This window comes from Acomys minous (genome assembly GCF_964271855.1).
Source record: "Acomys minous genome assembly, chromosome: 4".
Lineage (NCBI taxonomy): Eukaryota > Metazoa > Chordata > Mammalia > Rodentia > Muridae > Acomys > Acomys minous.
This window is the reverse complement of record NC_140486.1, coordinates 51,362,945-51,378,716: the sequence shown is the minus strand read 5'-3', so window position 1 is coordinate 51,378,716 and position 15,772 is coordinate 51,362,945. Positions and strand designations below refer to the sequence as shown.

The 15,772-nt window shown below is 41.9% G+C and overlaps 1 protein-coding gene across 22 annotated transcripts in view; it reads left to right on the top strand.

Annotated features, from left to right (window-relative positions):
- Positions 1-15,772, top strand: part of APC (APC regulator of WNT signaling pathway) — a 102,253-nt gene that overhangs the window by 22,489 nt on the left and 63,992 nt on the right. Inside the window, exon 1 of one of the 22 annotated variants that reach the window (XM_084780007.1) lies at positions 2,007-2,078. The exons of 20 other annotated variants lie outside the window; for them this stretch is intronic. The gene's annotated coding sequence lies outside the window, so the exon portion shown is untranslated. Of the gene's footprint in view, positions 1-2,006; positions 2,079-15,772 lie in introns of those variants that run through there. One more of the 22 variants, XM_084780014.1, reaches the window with a different exon arrangement.

Here is a 15,772-nt window from a genome sequence, read left to right as displayed (position 1 = left end):
TGAAACTTAGTCATATGATGGGCCGTGTGTGTGGAGGCCTCGGGCTCATTCTCTCACGCCCTTGTCACTGTGTCACTGACTAGTCCTAATGCATGTGGTAAAGTGTTGGCTACCAACTGATTTTTAAATAGCTTAAGTTACTCTTAACTCATAGCCAGAGGCAAGAGGACTTTTGGGAAATTATTTTGAGGAACTTTTGACATACATTGTTGGTTTTGAAAGATATTTCTTCTCTCTGGAAGTCAGTCCTGTGTGAGAAATTCCAAATTTGTCATAGATGATGACTACATAATGAGTCCTACAGACTGAGTGGGCACTTCCAGTAATAGGATCTTAGAGGTCTCAGTGAAACCAAGCCAGCTCATGACAGACGGTTGGGGTAGAGTCAAGTTGATTCACATGTTTCCTTTGTCCATTATGACTGTTATTCTAAATATGTTAAGATTTTAGTATCTAATTCTAATTACAGTTAAATGTGGTCATTGTGGAAGTCTTGACTTCCATGCAACAAATATGTACAACATAGTAGGTATATATAAAGACTAAGAAAGAGAAAAGACTCATAGCACAAAAGAAAAACAGAAATCCTCCCCTATAATCTTACCTTCAAAAGAATAACCCTATTTTTGTTGTTATTGTTAAGATTTCATTTTTATTTTATTTGTGTATTTTTGTGTGGTTCTGTGCACATGAGTGCATCGCCAGTTGAGACCAGGAGAGGGAGTCAGGTTGCCCTGGAGCTGGAGGTGCAGGTGGATGAGAAGACAAATGCCGTTCTTAACCACCACACTCTCTGCAGCTCCTAATTTTCTACTGCTATATATAATGTTTTATAAAGTGGAATTGCCTCAAAAATGCTGCTTAGCAGCTTCTTGTCATACATACTATTTGAAAACATACAAAAGTTATATTAAATATGCTTCATTTAGAACTCTAAAGCTTAGCTTATTTTTAAAACTGAAGTAGATAGGGCCTCGGGAAGGGATGTGGCTTAGTTGGTAAAGTGCTTGCCTGGCCCTGGGCTCAGTGTCTAGCTCCTCATGGGTGGTGGCGTATATCCTTAATCCCAACTCATGGAGGCAGAAATCCAAGGTCATCCTTGGCTTTCTTAGTGTGAGGGCACCCTGGGATACATGAGATTCTGTCTCAGAAGTGAGTGAGAGAGAGAGAGAGAGAGAGAGAGAGAGAGAGAGAGAGAGAGAGAGAGAGAGTGTGTGTGTGTGTGTGTGTGTGTGTAAATTTTCTTTTAAGTCAAAGCTTAAATCAAACTTGTAAACAAGAACTTAATATGATTCTTGTCCTTCTAACTCGCAAATCAGTAAATGAAATGTAGAGTATGTTGTAGGCTCAGTATGCACTCTATGCCTGGGGGTGTTTTAAATGTGCTCTGCATATACTAACTCCTCGTTTATGCTTGTTCTTGTTTTATAAAAGAAGAAATGTAATTACTGAGAGGTCAAGTGACTAGAGGGTGGGAGGAGCAAAAACACTTAGTCTAGGCTTAGAACTCTGAGGTCAGACACAAGTCACTGTGTTCTGTCATCATGGCTTTTCTGGTAGCTGTCTTAAATACGGCGTAATTAGAGTTAATTTACCGAATAAGTTAATGGTTTGTAATGTCAAGTTACTCATTGTAATTCACGGACTAGAATTGTTTCTCTGCTGCTTGTGAATCAAGGGAACGAAATCTAATTACCGCCCCTCCCACCGTCAGTATCCCGCATCCCGTGCGAGGCTGCCCGCCCTGCGGACCTCCTGGTTATGGGTGTCAGCTAACGTCAGGCTCCCCGGGTTGCTGCCTGTAGGCGTGTGAGGGCCCCTGGAGGCTTGGGGTCCCACTGACTGTGTGGTGCGGGGCGGTGGGGTGGGGTGGGTCTCTGCCCTGCCGTGAAGAGCGGTCAGAAGCGTGAAGCAGCTGTGTAATCCGCTGGATGCTGACCAGGGCGCTCCCCATTCCAGTCAGGAACCCGCGGATTGGCTGGGCGCAGGCACACGTGACCGACATGTGGCTGTATTGGCGCAGCCTGCCGGGGTGTCACTGGAGACAGAATGGAGGTGCTGCCTGGCTCGAAAATGGGGTAGGTGCCGCGCTGTGATGGCCAGGCTTGATGCGGGGGAGAGGGAGGAGGTGGTTTTCCCATGCACTGCCTTAAACCGGTGACCTTTCCTTGGCACAGGGTCTGCTGCCTCATGCCAAGCCTAGGAGGCAGGGGCGTCGTCCCACTCCTCTCCCCCTTCCCCCCACTGCAGCACAAGAGATGGATTTCCTGTGCTTCTGATGCTGGGATTTTGACAGAAGAGGAAGAAAGGGGGAGGGGTAGAAGTGGGAAGGGGAGGCTGGGGAGAAAGGCGTTTTGTTTTTTATAATGCCTGTTGACAGTGGAGTGGAATAACAGTATCTAAGGAAACCAGTAGAGGACAACAAAGAATGGAGCATATTCATGGCGAGGAGTGAAAGCCCTGGCCCTTTGAAAGGCGGCTTTTCCTCCCTGGCCACAAGGACACGGGCAGTGGTAGCCAAGAGTGGGCATACAGAGCTGCAGCTGATGGCTGATGTGGAGTCTAGTGGAAGGGGCTACCAAGGATGGGAGGGAAAAAGGCATGTACTGCGGAGCCCAGGTGATCTTTTGGCTGACTGTTCACTAGGAACGTGCCTGCTTTGTACAACATGTAAGCGAACTCGCTGAGAGTAGGGTGGCAGAGAGATAGCAGTGTCTTTGTTAGCTACAGAATGCGGTGCTGATGGCTTTCTGTGGTGACTGCGCAGGGCTTTGCTGTGGGCAACTGCAGAGGAGTAAGCGCCCCTGAGCAAGTAAATGCTTGATAGCAGCCCATTACAAGACGCCAGCTCAGAACTACACCCCGCATAGGAGAAAACACATATTTTGCTTTTTAAAGTAGAAGCTATATCAGATTATGAATTTAGGAGTGGAATGTATCAAACAGTTTGTTTTTTTTTTTAAATGTCACGAGAGATGCCAGATGCTTTGATTTAACATAAATCCTATAGGAAATATTAGTGCATTATGTATGGAACTGGATCTTTCCCTTTGTTAGTCTAGCTTTTCTGCCATTAATTAGATCATGCAAGAGCAAATCACTTTAGAGTGTAAATTACTTTGTGAAAAAATTGTGGACAATAAATTTTTATAGGCCTGATACTTAAGACTTATATTAAGTAAATATCTATTTCTCTTCTGTCATTTTAAAATGTAACTTAATAAAATCTACAGGTAAATATTTTTGTGTACCTCTATTAAGTTAGTGTCCATAAGATATACTCAGTATAAAGAATTTACGTGACATTTACTTATACCTTTACTTGGGTGTCTAAAAGTGTCCATCTGCAGATTGAGTCTTCGCCTTATTTCTGTGAGTTTCTCCAGCAACCTCTCATATTTCCCGGCTCCCTGAACTACACTAGCAGCAGCTTTGTAGGGCCGTCCAGGATAAGTGTCCTTCCAAGGCAGTCCCTATACAATATTGTATATGTGGTTGTCTTAAGAGAATTTTCTGTTTTGTCTCAGTAGCTTTCAAAATAATAAAAAAAAATTATACTTGAGTAAATAATACAGCAGAAAAATCTTCTCGGCAAACTAGAACAGTTTTATTCTTTTTTGCTTTGCTCTTTGTTGCTGTTTTGAGCCAGTCTCATTGTGTAGTCCAGGCTGGCTTCCAGCTTACCGTGTGCCGCAGAGTGCATGCAAGCTCGGGAGCCTTCAGCCTCAGCCTTCCAAGTGTTGGAATTATAAGACTATGCCAGTATGCCAGGCCGGACTTCATTCCTAAAAAATATTTTTAAATGTTCCCATGTTAAATGATTGTAGATGTCAAGATTAAACATACGTGGGATAGCTTTTAAACCTGATAGAACCTTAGTGAGGGTTAAAGATGTCGCACTGAACTGACAAGTGAGATTTAATAGCTAACTCTATCAGTCTCTTTAGTCTCTGTCCAGTTCTTGAGTTTATAGAATTTTTACAGATATGTTCTCATTTAATCAACTAGTGAATGTAGCATTATTTTCATTTTATATGCGTCTTATTTGGGTATGTGACATTATCCAAGGTCATCTATTGTATAAGGATAAGCACTTAAATCTTATTTCATTTTATTTCTATAAAGTTACGATCAATGTCTCAATGTACATCATACAAAATAGTATATAACAAGTGATTTGAAAAGCAGTATCATTCAAGTGGACAAGAACCCCTACATACATGACTGAATATTTCGTTTTGATTTTCAGTACAGGGTTTCTCTATGTAGCCCTGGCTGTCCTGGAACTCACTCTGTAGACCAGGCTGGCTTTGAACTCATAGAGATCCGCATGCCTCTGCCTCCCAAGTGCTGGAATTAAAGGTGTGCGCTGCCACTGCCTGGTGAGGTTTTTTGTTTGTTTGTGTGTTTTTTGGTTTTTTTGTTGTTGTTTTGTTTTGTTTTTTGAGACAGGGTTTCTCTCTGTAGCCTTGGCTGTCTAGGCTGGCCTCGAACTCACATTGACTCTCCTGCCTCTGCCTCCCGAGTGCTGTGATTAAAGGTGCAGTGTTAAAGGTGTGTGTCACCACACCCACCCCCTGGTGAGTTTTTAAGTGTATGAGTGATTTATAAAAGATTTGATAACTTCATGACAGTTTCCTGAACTTGGTTCTCTCTTCCTACCATGTGGTTTCCAGAGGTTCGACTCGGTCACCAGACTTGATGGCAAGTACCTTTACCCACTGAGCCCCATCAATTAGCATATTTATTAATTACTCTTATAAACACTTCTACTATATTAGACTGCAGTATCTTCCAAGTTAAATAAGAAATAGAAGACTAATTAAGAAAAGATCACTCTTTATAGAATAACGTTCAGTGCTTCACTGAGCTTTTGTGGTCTTTAAAATTATCTGCTGATTGCTATATCTAGAATTACGTGACCTATTTAGAAATTCATAAATTAAATATTCAAAAGTATATTTTATAAACTAAATGAAGGCTATTGATGGTTTTGTTTGCATGAATTATGATACAGATTTTTGTTTTACTATTTTTCTCTTTTACTGATTTTACACAATGTAACTAATATTACAGTTTTACACATTTAACGGCTTTGCAACTGTAAATCTCACTTCCTATTGGGCGGATGAGTCCAAGTGAAACCTATCTACACAGCACCTGCAATGTGATAGCACTTGATTTAGAAATGTGCTCGGTACATATTTATTAGTGTGCCAGCCACACGCCAAACCTCAGAAAGGTGCTGAAGAACCAGAGAAAACCTGGGAACTAACCTCTATGAGTCTCAGTAAACTGTGCAGTTTGAATGCAGGTTGAACACTGACTGCTTTGGCTGGTCCTGGGCACCTTTTAAAGGGGTTTTATAATCTGACATGCTTTCTGACTGGCAGGAAAGGGGTGGGTTGGCCCTTGAGGTCCTGTGCCCTTTGTAAGGCCTGCCTGAAGTCACGGACACCTTTGATCATCTCCAAGGCTGAGCAGAGTAGGCTAGGTCAGTTAGTCCCGGCAGACAGTTGCACACCTAGTTGTGCTTTCAGACAAGGAAGGGAGCCTAGTCGTGACATGTTGTGTAGGGGCTTCCTCCTCTTGATTTCCACCTCCTTCTGTTCTTCCTTCCCTGTGTGCCTTGGGTTTGTAGTGCTGTAGTGTTGACTGCATTGTGCACCCATAACTACCATCATCTCCAGAACTTTTGCATCGTCCCTTGTGGAAACTTTGAGAACATTCAAGCCCTATTTCCCTGGTCCCTTGACACCTAGCAGCCAGCACACTACTTTATACCTCTGTGAATTTACCTTTGAAGGACTTCATTTAAAAAGACTCATATATTTGTCCTTTTGTGCATGACTTAATTTCAGCATAACGTCGTCATGTATTGTTTAAGTTATACCATATTTTAGTTTCTTGTTTCAGTTTCTTCCCTTTTGAAGGCCAAGCAATATTCTGTTACATGCATACTGCATTTTATTATTCACACACCTCTCAAAGTATGCTTCCATTTCGTCATGTGCAATGCTGTTGTGAACGTGCGTGTGCTGAGAACTGTTAGCTCTGTTTTCACGTCCTTTGTGTGTTACCCAAATGTTTTGACTCGCTGCCGTTTTTAAGAATTGCCCATTTTCTTTTTTGTCCATTGACTTTTGTGGTGCTTAGCACCCCATATTCATTATTGCTCTAGTGGAAGCTGTGACATTCTTCTTTCTGGATTCTTCTTACACAACTCTACAGTGGTATACACTTGTTGAAGACTCCTCACGGGTTGTCTTATTGATATGCTACTATATAACAGTCAGGCTGGAACTTAACAGCTGACATGACATTGCAGCTTAGCTTGTAAGCATTTATTGTTTCCGTGAAGCAGGAATTCGGGAGCATCTTGTTTGTGTGAGAACACTCCAATTTCTCAGAAAGCTAACGATCAAGATTTTGGTCACCTTGCCAGTCATCAGGTCTTGACGAGAACTGAGGCTGATTCCAAGATGGCTCACTCACGAAGCCTCGGTTTCCCAGTGGCTGTTGGCAAGCAGCCCCAGTTGCTTGTTTTGTGCTGTTCCTTGGGCTGCTTGAATGTCTTCCTGCCGTGGCCGCTGGCTTTCCCCCAGTGGACACAGCAGGAAGGAGGAGAAAATCAAAACCTGGTCTCAGAGTCTGTACACCATCACTTCTGCTGTCTTCCCTTTATTAAGAGATGTTAAGTCTCCCTACAAAAAAAAAAGATGAATTAGGCCTCTTAAAGGAGTAGAGTCAGAGGATTTGAATAAACATTTGAAGGTCATTGTATGGACCAGCACTAAGAGAAGTGGTTACCATACTGGCATTGCTTTCTGTCACTGTTGTAAAAAATGACCACATCCTTGGTCGGTGGAGTGGGTTAGTTATGTTTGTGAGGTTGGTTGGTTGGTTGGTTGGTTTTTGTGTAGCTCAGGTTAGCCTTGAACTCCTTATGCAGCCGAGGATGGCCCTGAGCTGTTACTGATCTTCTGCCTCTGCTGCCGTTTTAGGTGCCTGCCTGGATCTGTGTGGTGCTGGGTTCAAGTCCAGGGCTTTGTGTGTGCCGGGCGGGCGCTTTGCCAGCTGAGCCCACTTCATGGTCTAAAACAAAAATGTATTCTTGCCCATTTTGGAGGTCAGAAGTTGACATGTTTTTCACTGGACCAAAGTGAAACAGCACTTCGGAAACTCTGCATTCCCTAAAAGCTATAGACAAGTATTCATTTCTTTGCCGTTTTTATTTTTTCTAGCTTCTGGTGCCTCCTTCATTCCCTTTCCTCACCTTCGCTCTTGGCGACATAATTCATTTCACTCTGAATGTGACATTTTGGTTCCATTGTCACTTACCTTCTTCTGACTGACCCTTTGTCATCCCTCTGAGAACATATATGATAACATTAGTTCTGCTACATAATTCAGGAAAATGTGCTTCAGATGCCTTACTAATCATTCTACAAAGTCTCTGTGGCCAAGGAAAGCCGTGCACGTATGGGCTTGGGAGATTATAGCACAGACAGCTTCCTGGGTCACCATTTTGTTTACCCCAGGTGTACTAACACAGCTTTTTTCCTGAAGCACTTTGAAAATAAGTCTTTTGTGAATGGATGTTATTTTTGAGGTGAGACTAAATTCACATTTTCATTTAAAGTATAATTGGAGAGTATTGTAATAGGTTTTCTATTATCTATTTTTAGAATACTGGCTTTATCATCAGTTGAATGTTTATCTCTATATTAGCTACTTAAGACTTAGTCTATGATGGAACCTGAGAAATGACGTTACTCTTCCATGTCTCTTAAGTCATGCTGCAGCACCTTTTATGGACTCTCCAATCAACCCCAGCCTCCTCATCCTGTCTAATCAGCAAGCCGCAGTGGGGTTTATGTCTCTACCTCCATGGTTTCCTTGGTTCCTCCATACTATCTTTTAGCTAACCATGTGTTCTCATACATATTTCAACTTCTAAACTTTGATTATGGCATTCTTGTTATTGAACTCTGGGGGTCATAACCTATGCCCCAGGTCAGGTCTGGTCACCCAGCCTCAGCAATTAAAAGCGAGAAGCAGATTTATTCTGGGTAGCCACATTGGCAAGAGAGACAAATATATAGTGACCAGGCCCCCAGTCCCATCTTCCTGTCCTGAAGTAAAATTAAAGTTCAAATAGAGGACCTAAGGGGTGTGCGTGTAAACAGCCCAGGTCAGGGTGTGTGACCACCACCATCACGGCTGACTCATCCTCGTCTGGACTTCAGTCTCATTCTGTAATTTGAAAGGCTTTTACAACTGTGAAATCTTTTGCCAGGAAACAAGTTCCCCTCTGGCTGAGGCCTTTTCTTCCCCCCCCCCCCATGAGATTCTTGGGAAGTTTGCTGTTTCTTTGACAGTCCTGTTTCAGTAGTATGATAGGCAAGTTGAAAGGCACAGGTATCTTCAGAATATCTGTCTTCAGTTCTGCCAGGCCTGTTGCCTCCTTTCCTAGAATACCGCCCTCTCATATTTATGTTGACGTCTGCAGTGGGCTGACAGATGAAGCAGTGCACAGAGTTGTGAGCAAGAGAACAGCGCACGGCACACGTACGCCTAATAGGTTTGTGTAGTGACCTTGTTTACCCTTTTCCAGGAGGAGCCTCCTGACCCCCGAATCCCAAGTGATTTCATAACAAGGGACATACTAGCTTATCTTTTATTTGCCCAGAGCTGTTGTAACAAAGTGTCACAGACTGGTGGTTTAGAACATTAGAAATCTGTGATTTTCCTATTCCGGAGACTAGAAGTCCAAAGCCAAGGTGTTGGCAAGATTAATTCTTTCTGAAGACTCTAAGGAAGAAAGAACTTCCCTCCCTCCCTCCCTCCCTCCCTCCCTCCCTCCCTCCCTCCCTCCTTCCCTCTGTGTGTGTGTGTGTGTGTGTGTGTGTGTGTGTGTGTGTGTGTGTGTTTCAAGACAGACAGGGTTTCTCTGGCTGTCCTGGACTAGCTTTGTGGACCAGGCTGGCCTCGAACTCACAGAGATCCACCTGCCTCTGCCTCCTGAGTGCTGGGATTAAAGGCGTGCGCCACCTCACCTGGTGACCTTGTCTCTTTCTTAGTTTTTGATGCTTGCTGTATATATTAACTGGCAGTTACCTCTCCAGTCTGTTTTCATTGTCATGTAGTTTTCCTCCTATGTGTCTTTGTGTTTGTTTGTTCACATGGCCTTGATTTGCACCAATCATTGATTTAGGTCCCACTTTCATACAGTATCTTAGCTCTGTTGCTAATGCAGAGACATTATCTGCAAAAGGTTCATATTTATAGGTTCTTGTGATTCAAACACAGTCCAACCCATTGTTGGAAATGAAAGTCAGCAACATACAAAAGAACACAGGAACAAAGCATAAATAGTTCTGCAAGGTGATTTCTCTTTTTGCAAAAATGTTAGGGCTAGAACGCTGCTAGCCAGCATCCTCTCAAAGTGAAAACTGGCCCTGAGCTTTCCCTGACTTAGATGGAAACTGCATCTCATCCCACTGATAGGGGGATTGGCACTGTCAGCCCAAAGTGGAAGGGGGACCCAGCTGGGGCTAACTACCTTTGATAGAGAAAAGAGTTTCTTACGCCATTAACCCCTTATACCGGTGTGGGAGTGTATGGATAAGAAGTTATCAAGTATTTGTTGACTCCATTATGTAGCCACGGAGAGGAATCTAGTATTTTATTCTTTAGTAGAAAATTCTCTTCGTTTTTCTCTGAATTGGTCTTTTCTGTTTTTTTGCTTCTGTAACTGATAGTGCATATAATTTCTATTCTTTTTCTCATGCATTTACCTTCTATATGACTATTATTAGGAACAATTTATGAAATTACAGAAGCTACATATTATATACAGACTTCTCCTTACGGTGTGTGTTTGTGTGTGTGTGTGTGTGTGTACACACGTTAGCTGGGGAGACAAAACATATCAAAGTAAAACAGAGCATAGTTAGGCCAAGGTTTATCATGTTTACTGTTCCTTTGACAGGAGTGCGCATGGTTGAGTAAAGGCATCAGGAAAGCTAAACAAGAATAAGATATGTTATAACAAAGCAGAAACTAAAACAGTGTGTCGTTCAGAGAGAGGAAGTGCACACACACTACAGAGATACAAAACCGTATGCAGTAAATATTGAAGAAAGACGCAAGGGAGAGAGTTATATTGGAACCTATTAAAAGGTAAGTCTGGGAGGTGTCACCAGGTGAAAGAGACAGAAGGTAGAGCCTGCTTGCTCATTAAGAACATAAGCATTCAACATTAGTGTGGGTTTGACATCTGTCCTAGCCTTTTGGTCTGAGTTCTTGGGAGTTACTTGCCATCAGGACATCCCTTTCTTCTTAGCTCTAAAAGAAGAGTGATGCCTACTTCATGGGTAGTTGGAAGGATCAAAGAGGATAATGGACTTAACACAGCACATTCACAGAACATAACACATACTATATGGATTTCACATATCAGACATGGTATGTGACTGGTATCGGACATGGGTAGAGAATTTAGATAATATGCCATAGCTAGTAAACAAGCCATAGAATTTTTAGAATTTTATGCACTCTCAAAAAATGTTCTAGGTAGATATTCATGAAAATTAGTCATGTTCCTGAGTACTAAGCAAAGCTTTAAAAAGCTAATGCTAGTTGTTTCCATTGCCTCCAGCCAGTCTCATAGGCAGCATATCAGAGATGATAAGCAACGGAGCTGGAGCTGAGAACATCCTTGAGGTGGCCTCCAGATCAGCGGGTCTCAGCCTGTGGGTCAAACGACCCTTTCACAGGAGCTGCCTAAGACTGTCAGAAAACGTTTACATTATGGTTTATAACAGCAAAATTAGTTATGAAATAGCAACTAAGATAATTTTATGGCTGGGGGTCACCACAACATGAAGAACGGTATTAAAGATCCACAGCATCAGGAAGGCTAAAAACCACTGATCTAGGTGAAAGAGGAAACCATGAGTGTTCTGGAAATAAAGAGGGCACTTACATCTAAGACCTGTAAAACATCAAGGCTATATAGACAAAGAAAAGTTGGTGTTCTTAACAGTAAAACTATTAAGGAAGCCAATATAGAAATACATTAATAAAAGGAAATGAATGTTGACTTTAACTATAAGAAGGAAAAAAACCAATAGAAAGCACAAGGCTATGTATTAGTAAAAGATATTTGACACCAATGGTAAAAGTCAATGAAATATATGAAATCCTACCAAGTTTAAAGGAACAAAAGGCTAGACAAACATGAATGAGAACAGAAGACCAAGAACTTTAAAATGAAAGAATAAGTACAATGCTACAGTGCACTTCGCCGGCTAGAGGAAACAAACGGGTAAAAATTAGCACGAGGACTGAGCTGTTGAAGACATCTGTAAGCAGCTTAAAGGGTCTTTCTTCCCAGAGGGAACTAACTTTCTGATGTGAATCCTAGCCGGTTTTCACAGGTTAGTATTCAAACTATTCCAGAGCACAGTAAAAGAGGAGACACACATCCCTTCGTTTTATGGATGTAGCATAATCTTTATTCAAAATCCTATCTTAAAGCACTGTGAAAATTGCCAGGTGTGGTGCCATGTGACTTTTTATCCAGCACTTAGGAAGCAGAGTCAGGAAGATATCTGTGAGTTCAAGGCCAGCCTGGTCGACATAGCTAGTGCCAGGGTGGCTATAGCTACATAGTATAGTCTCAAAAGGACATCTCACACACACACACACACACACACACACACACACACACACACACACATACACATACATACTGGTTTCTTATTTTTTAAAAAACATACTGAAATACTGAAAATTCAAATGAATTAAGCCTGAGCAAGTGAGGTTTATTTCAGGAATGGAGGATGGCCCAACGTTAGGAAAGCATACACTTTTTTTTTTTTTTTTTTTTTTTTTTTTGAGACAAGGTTTCTCTGTGTGATAGCTCTGGCTGTCCTGGTGGGACTTTCTTTGTATATCAGGTGGCCTTGAACTCACAGATAGCTCCCTGCCTCGCCTCCAGAGTGCTACAATTAAAGACATGTGCCACCGTGCTCGACTGAAAACATACACTTTCAAAGAGGAAAAAAAAATTCAGCCACTTTTATAGGGAAGAAAAGTCCCTAAATATGCTTAAATATTTGTTATGAAATCTAAGAAAAAGAATTTTAAATGCTGAAATTGTAAGTGCTTCTTGTTAAAATCAGGAATAAGATAATATTGTAACATTTTGTAGTTTCATGCTAATAATATGACAAAAAGAAAGGAGGTGAAATGTGTCTTACAGTTTATACAATTGTATATGCAATAGGTCTGCTAGAAAAACTTACAAGTTGTAGTATTGATGATCCGAAAAGGTTAGCTGCGTATAGGACATACATGATTTGATGTGACATTTTTTTTTTTCATAGAAACTCAAATTGGGAAAAGAGAATAAATTGCTCTGGAAAGCGTATGTCCTTTCTTGTGAGGGAATTTAGGAAGCTTCACTTAAGGGGCTGAATGAAGAGTTCTGAGACACAGTATGATTTAGTGTCATAGAAATTTAAGTCTTCCAAACGTGTAGCTACAGAAAGCAAAACTCAGCTCAAACCTTATGTAGAGTTCTTAATGAAATTATAATATTTATATGTTAATTTAGGGAGAGATAGCATGTTTTTGATGCTGAATCTTCATAAACGGGCACGCCTCTCCATTTGTTGAAGATCTGGTATAAATTTACAAGTCATCTATATTTTTCCAGTGGATTACTTCTATAAAAATTAAAGAAGCTATAAATTTATATATGGAAGCATATATAACAGTTCTTATAAATGGGATTAGTTTCTTTTATTTCACTTTCTGCTTGAACACAAAGGAAACATTTCTAATGTTAGTAGTACAGTGTGTTCATGTCTCATTCCCCCCATCTCAGTTCTGTGATCACCTAAGGTTTGTCTTACTAGTTCACGTATTAATTTGTGCTAATATTGCCTTAATCTAATGTTGCTGCATAAGTAGGACTGGTAGGGCCCATATTAAAGGAGTGCAGTGTCTGGTGGTGGTTTGCTGTTGGGGTTGCACCCAGGGCTCCTCCCCTACCAAGCGTGCGCGCCACACTGAGCTGCAGCCCCGGCCCAGAGCAGCTCTTCTCTTCTATTATTTTCAGTAAGCGTGGAATTGAGAAGAGCCTCTCCTCCTCTTCCTTCCTAGCTCATCTGTCTATGTGGATCTACTCTATGCCAAGTGATAAAAACTAGTAGTAACAGCTTTGCCCTGTGAACCCTCGAACCAAGTCTCTGTGCAGACTTTGCTGGCCCTGAGTTTGTGGCCACCTCCCCCCACACACACACACCTCCCCATCCCCTCACCCCCACCCCTCTCCAGTGCTGAGATTGACAGCAGGTGTGCACCACCGTGCCCAGCCGTATTGTAAATCTGCTTAGATAAGTGTCCTGTCTCTTTATGGGGGTCAATTTGGTAATTTATATATTCTGGTATGTTGTCTACTTCCTTGAAATATTCTCAGATTTGTTTGACTAACAGTCTCTTATCATCTGATGATTTAGGTGGACTTTTATGTTTACCTGGTTTTCCACTGGTATTTATTACATTATCATCTAAAAGTATTGATGGATACCAGTCTTTTCTAAAAAACCAAAATAAGGAGTTCTATTACTAACAAAAACAAAAACAAGCAAAACCAGCAACCCCAGACTTAAATTAGTAATAATGAATCCCCCACATTTAGTCCTGATCGTGAGCGTCTGTTTCGTTCCTTGCCTCACTTCTTGCATTTGGCTAAGAGTCTAGATAACAGTCCCTGTGTGCTTGCTTTTGCCCTACCTCATATTTAGGCATGAGCAGAGATTTAATTAGCATCTTAACTATAGAAAAACAAGTGGAGGTGTTTGCATGCTTTCAGTAAAGTCAGGGTTTCCCCATTCACAAGGCATGCTGCTGGTATATGGCCAAATAAGCTTCTTTCCTGTGCTTGTGTGGGGGCTGGGGATCGAACCCAGAACCTTGCACATTCTAGGGCTGGAGCATCACCTGCAGCTCCCACATTCAAAAAAGTTGTTGAATGACTTTCCAGTTACACTATTTGGTATGAAATAGTGGGAAATGCATTCTCAAATAAATGCATGAGTTCACAAATTTTGTGTTAGGGAGTGAGCACTTTCAGCCTCCTAGCCAGGTGTAAGGTGGAGTGTTCCTCCATGAGCCAGCTGCACGCTCACAGGTTCCTCAGGAAAGGCGAGGTCATGGAATAGTTACAGTAGGTTACCTTGTCAGACCCCCCACTTGTCAGGTGATTTCAATGTGCTGCTTATTTCTGCACCTGTTTATTATTGGCATGTATAAAGCAGAGAAATAATTAGCCCTGTGCATTTCTCCTTCGTCTTTAAGAGTTCTCCTTGGTCCTACAGGCGTGGTTTGCTTCTGCACTTTTCACCCCTGGTGTAAGGGAAGGGCGGCTTCACCAAAGGTCTTACTAAGACGTTACGCTACACCTGTGCCTTTATAGCCTGTTTACTAGGATTTTTGTTTTTCAGTCTATATTTTGTTATTGACTCCTAACAACGTTCTATAAAGCATCTGTTCTATAAAGCAGTTGGTAAATACCCACCTACAGGTTGAAGTAATGAAGGGGCAAAAGTTAGCTGATAGATGGCAACACCCAAGCCTTTGACCTGGGCTTCCAAATGCAAGTGCTCATTGCTTTCCTATCGGTGGTCTCCAGGCAGGCCTCCCCTTCTCAGGCATCACTGGCTTGTCCCAGGTTCAACAGCGACTGGCCTTGTAGAACTGACTAGATCCAAGTCCCTTGATTTGTTGTTAGGGTCCCCGAGCTGTCCCACTGCCGTATTGCCATGACTAGCCAGGGCAGTAGGCAGCCTGCAGTGTTCTAAATAGATTCCTTTCCTTTTATAGAAGCATTTTACATCAAGATCTTTAAATATATATACTATTTTTGCGTTAAACAATTCAGATCTTTGTTTGGTTTTTCGAGACAGGGTTTCTCTGTGTAGCCTTGCCTGTCCTGGACTCACTTTGTAGACCAGGCTGGCCTCGAACTCACAGCAGCAATTCATCTGCCTTGGCTGCTAAGATTAAAGGTGCACACCACCACACCTGGCTAATTCAGAATTGTTTATTCTTAATTTTTACTCCAAAGTGACTTAGCATTAAACTAAAAAGAAAAGCTGGGCTTCCCAAATCTTTCTTAATTAATCCTAGTATCCCTTGTATGTGTCTATAACGTGTCCTGCCAGGGACCTCTTCTTCCTGAGCTGTTCCTTCTCTTGTCTCCACTATTCTCTCTTCTTTCTTTGAAGCCTGACTTCTACAAGGTCCTCCACTTTCCTTTTTCATGTGTCTTTTAGCATCACTTTGAATACAGAACATTTTTGCAATAGAATGGCTGCAGTTGTGTGCCATCTTAAATCTTTAGGCCTACTTCAGTATGGATGATGTTTAAAGATAACCCTTCCATTAAATAAAAGTGGTAGAAAGGACTCTGGTCTCACTAATATTCTGGCTCTGAAAACTTATAAGTTATGTCCAAATGAGAGACTAAAGTACAACATCCCCTAGACAAATTCTTCATCCATGCCTGTATTCTGTAAGTTTGACATATAGGACCAGGTAGAGCATTTTTACCTGTGGAAATGCAAGGATCTTCAAATAGGACCAGGGCACTGCCTTCGCTTTAACCCTGTTTCTCTTCAGCCCAGACCCCATGTTCCGTCCGCTTAGGAAACTACTGCTGCTTGGATGACATCGCCTGGAGACCAAGCCCACAACT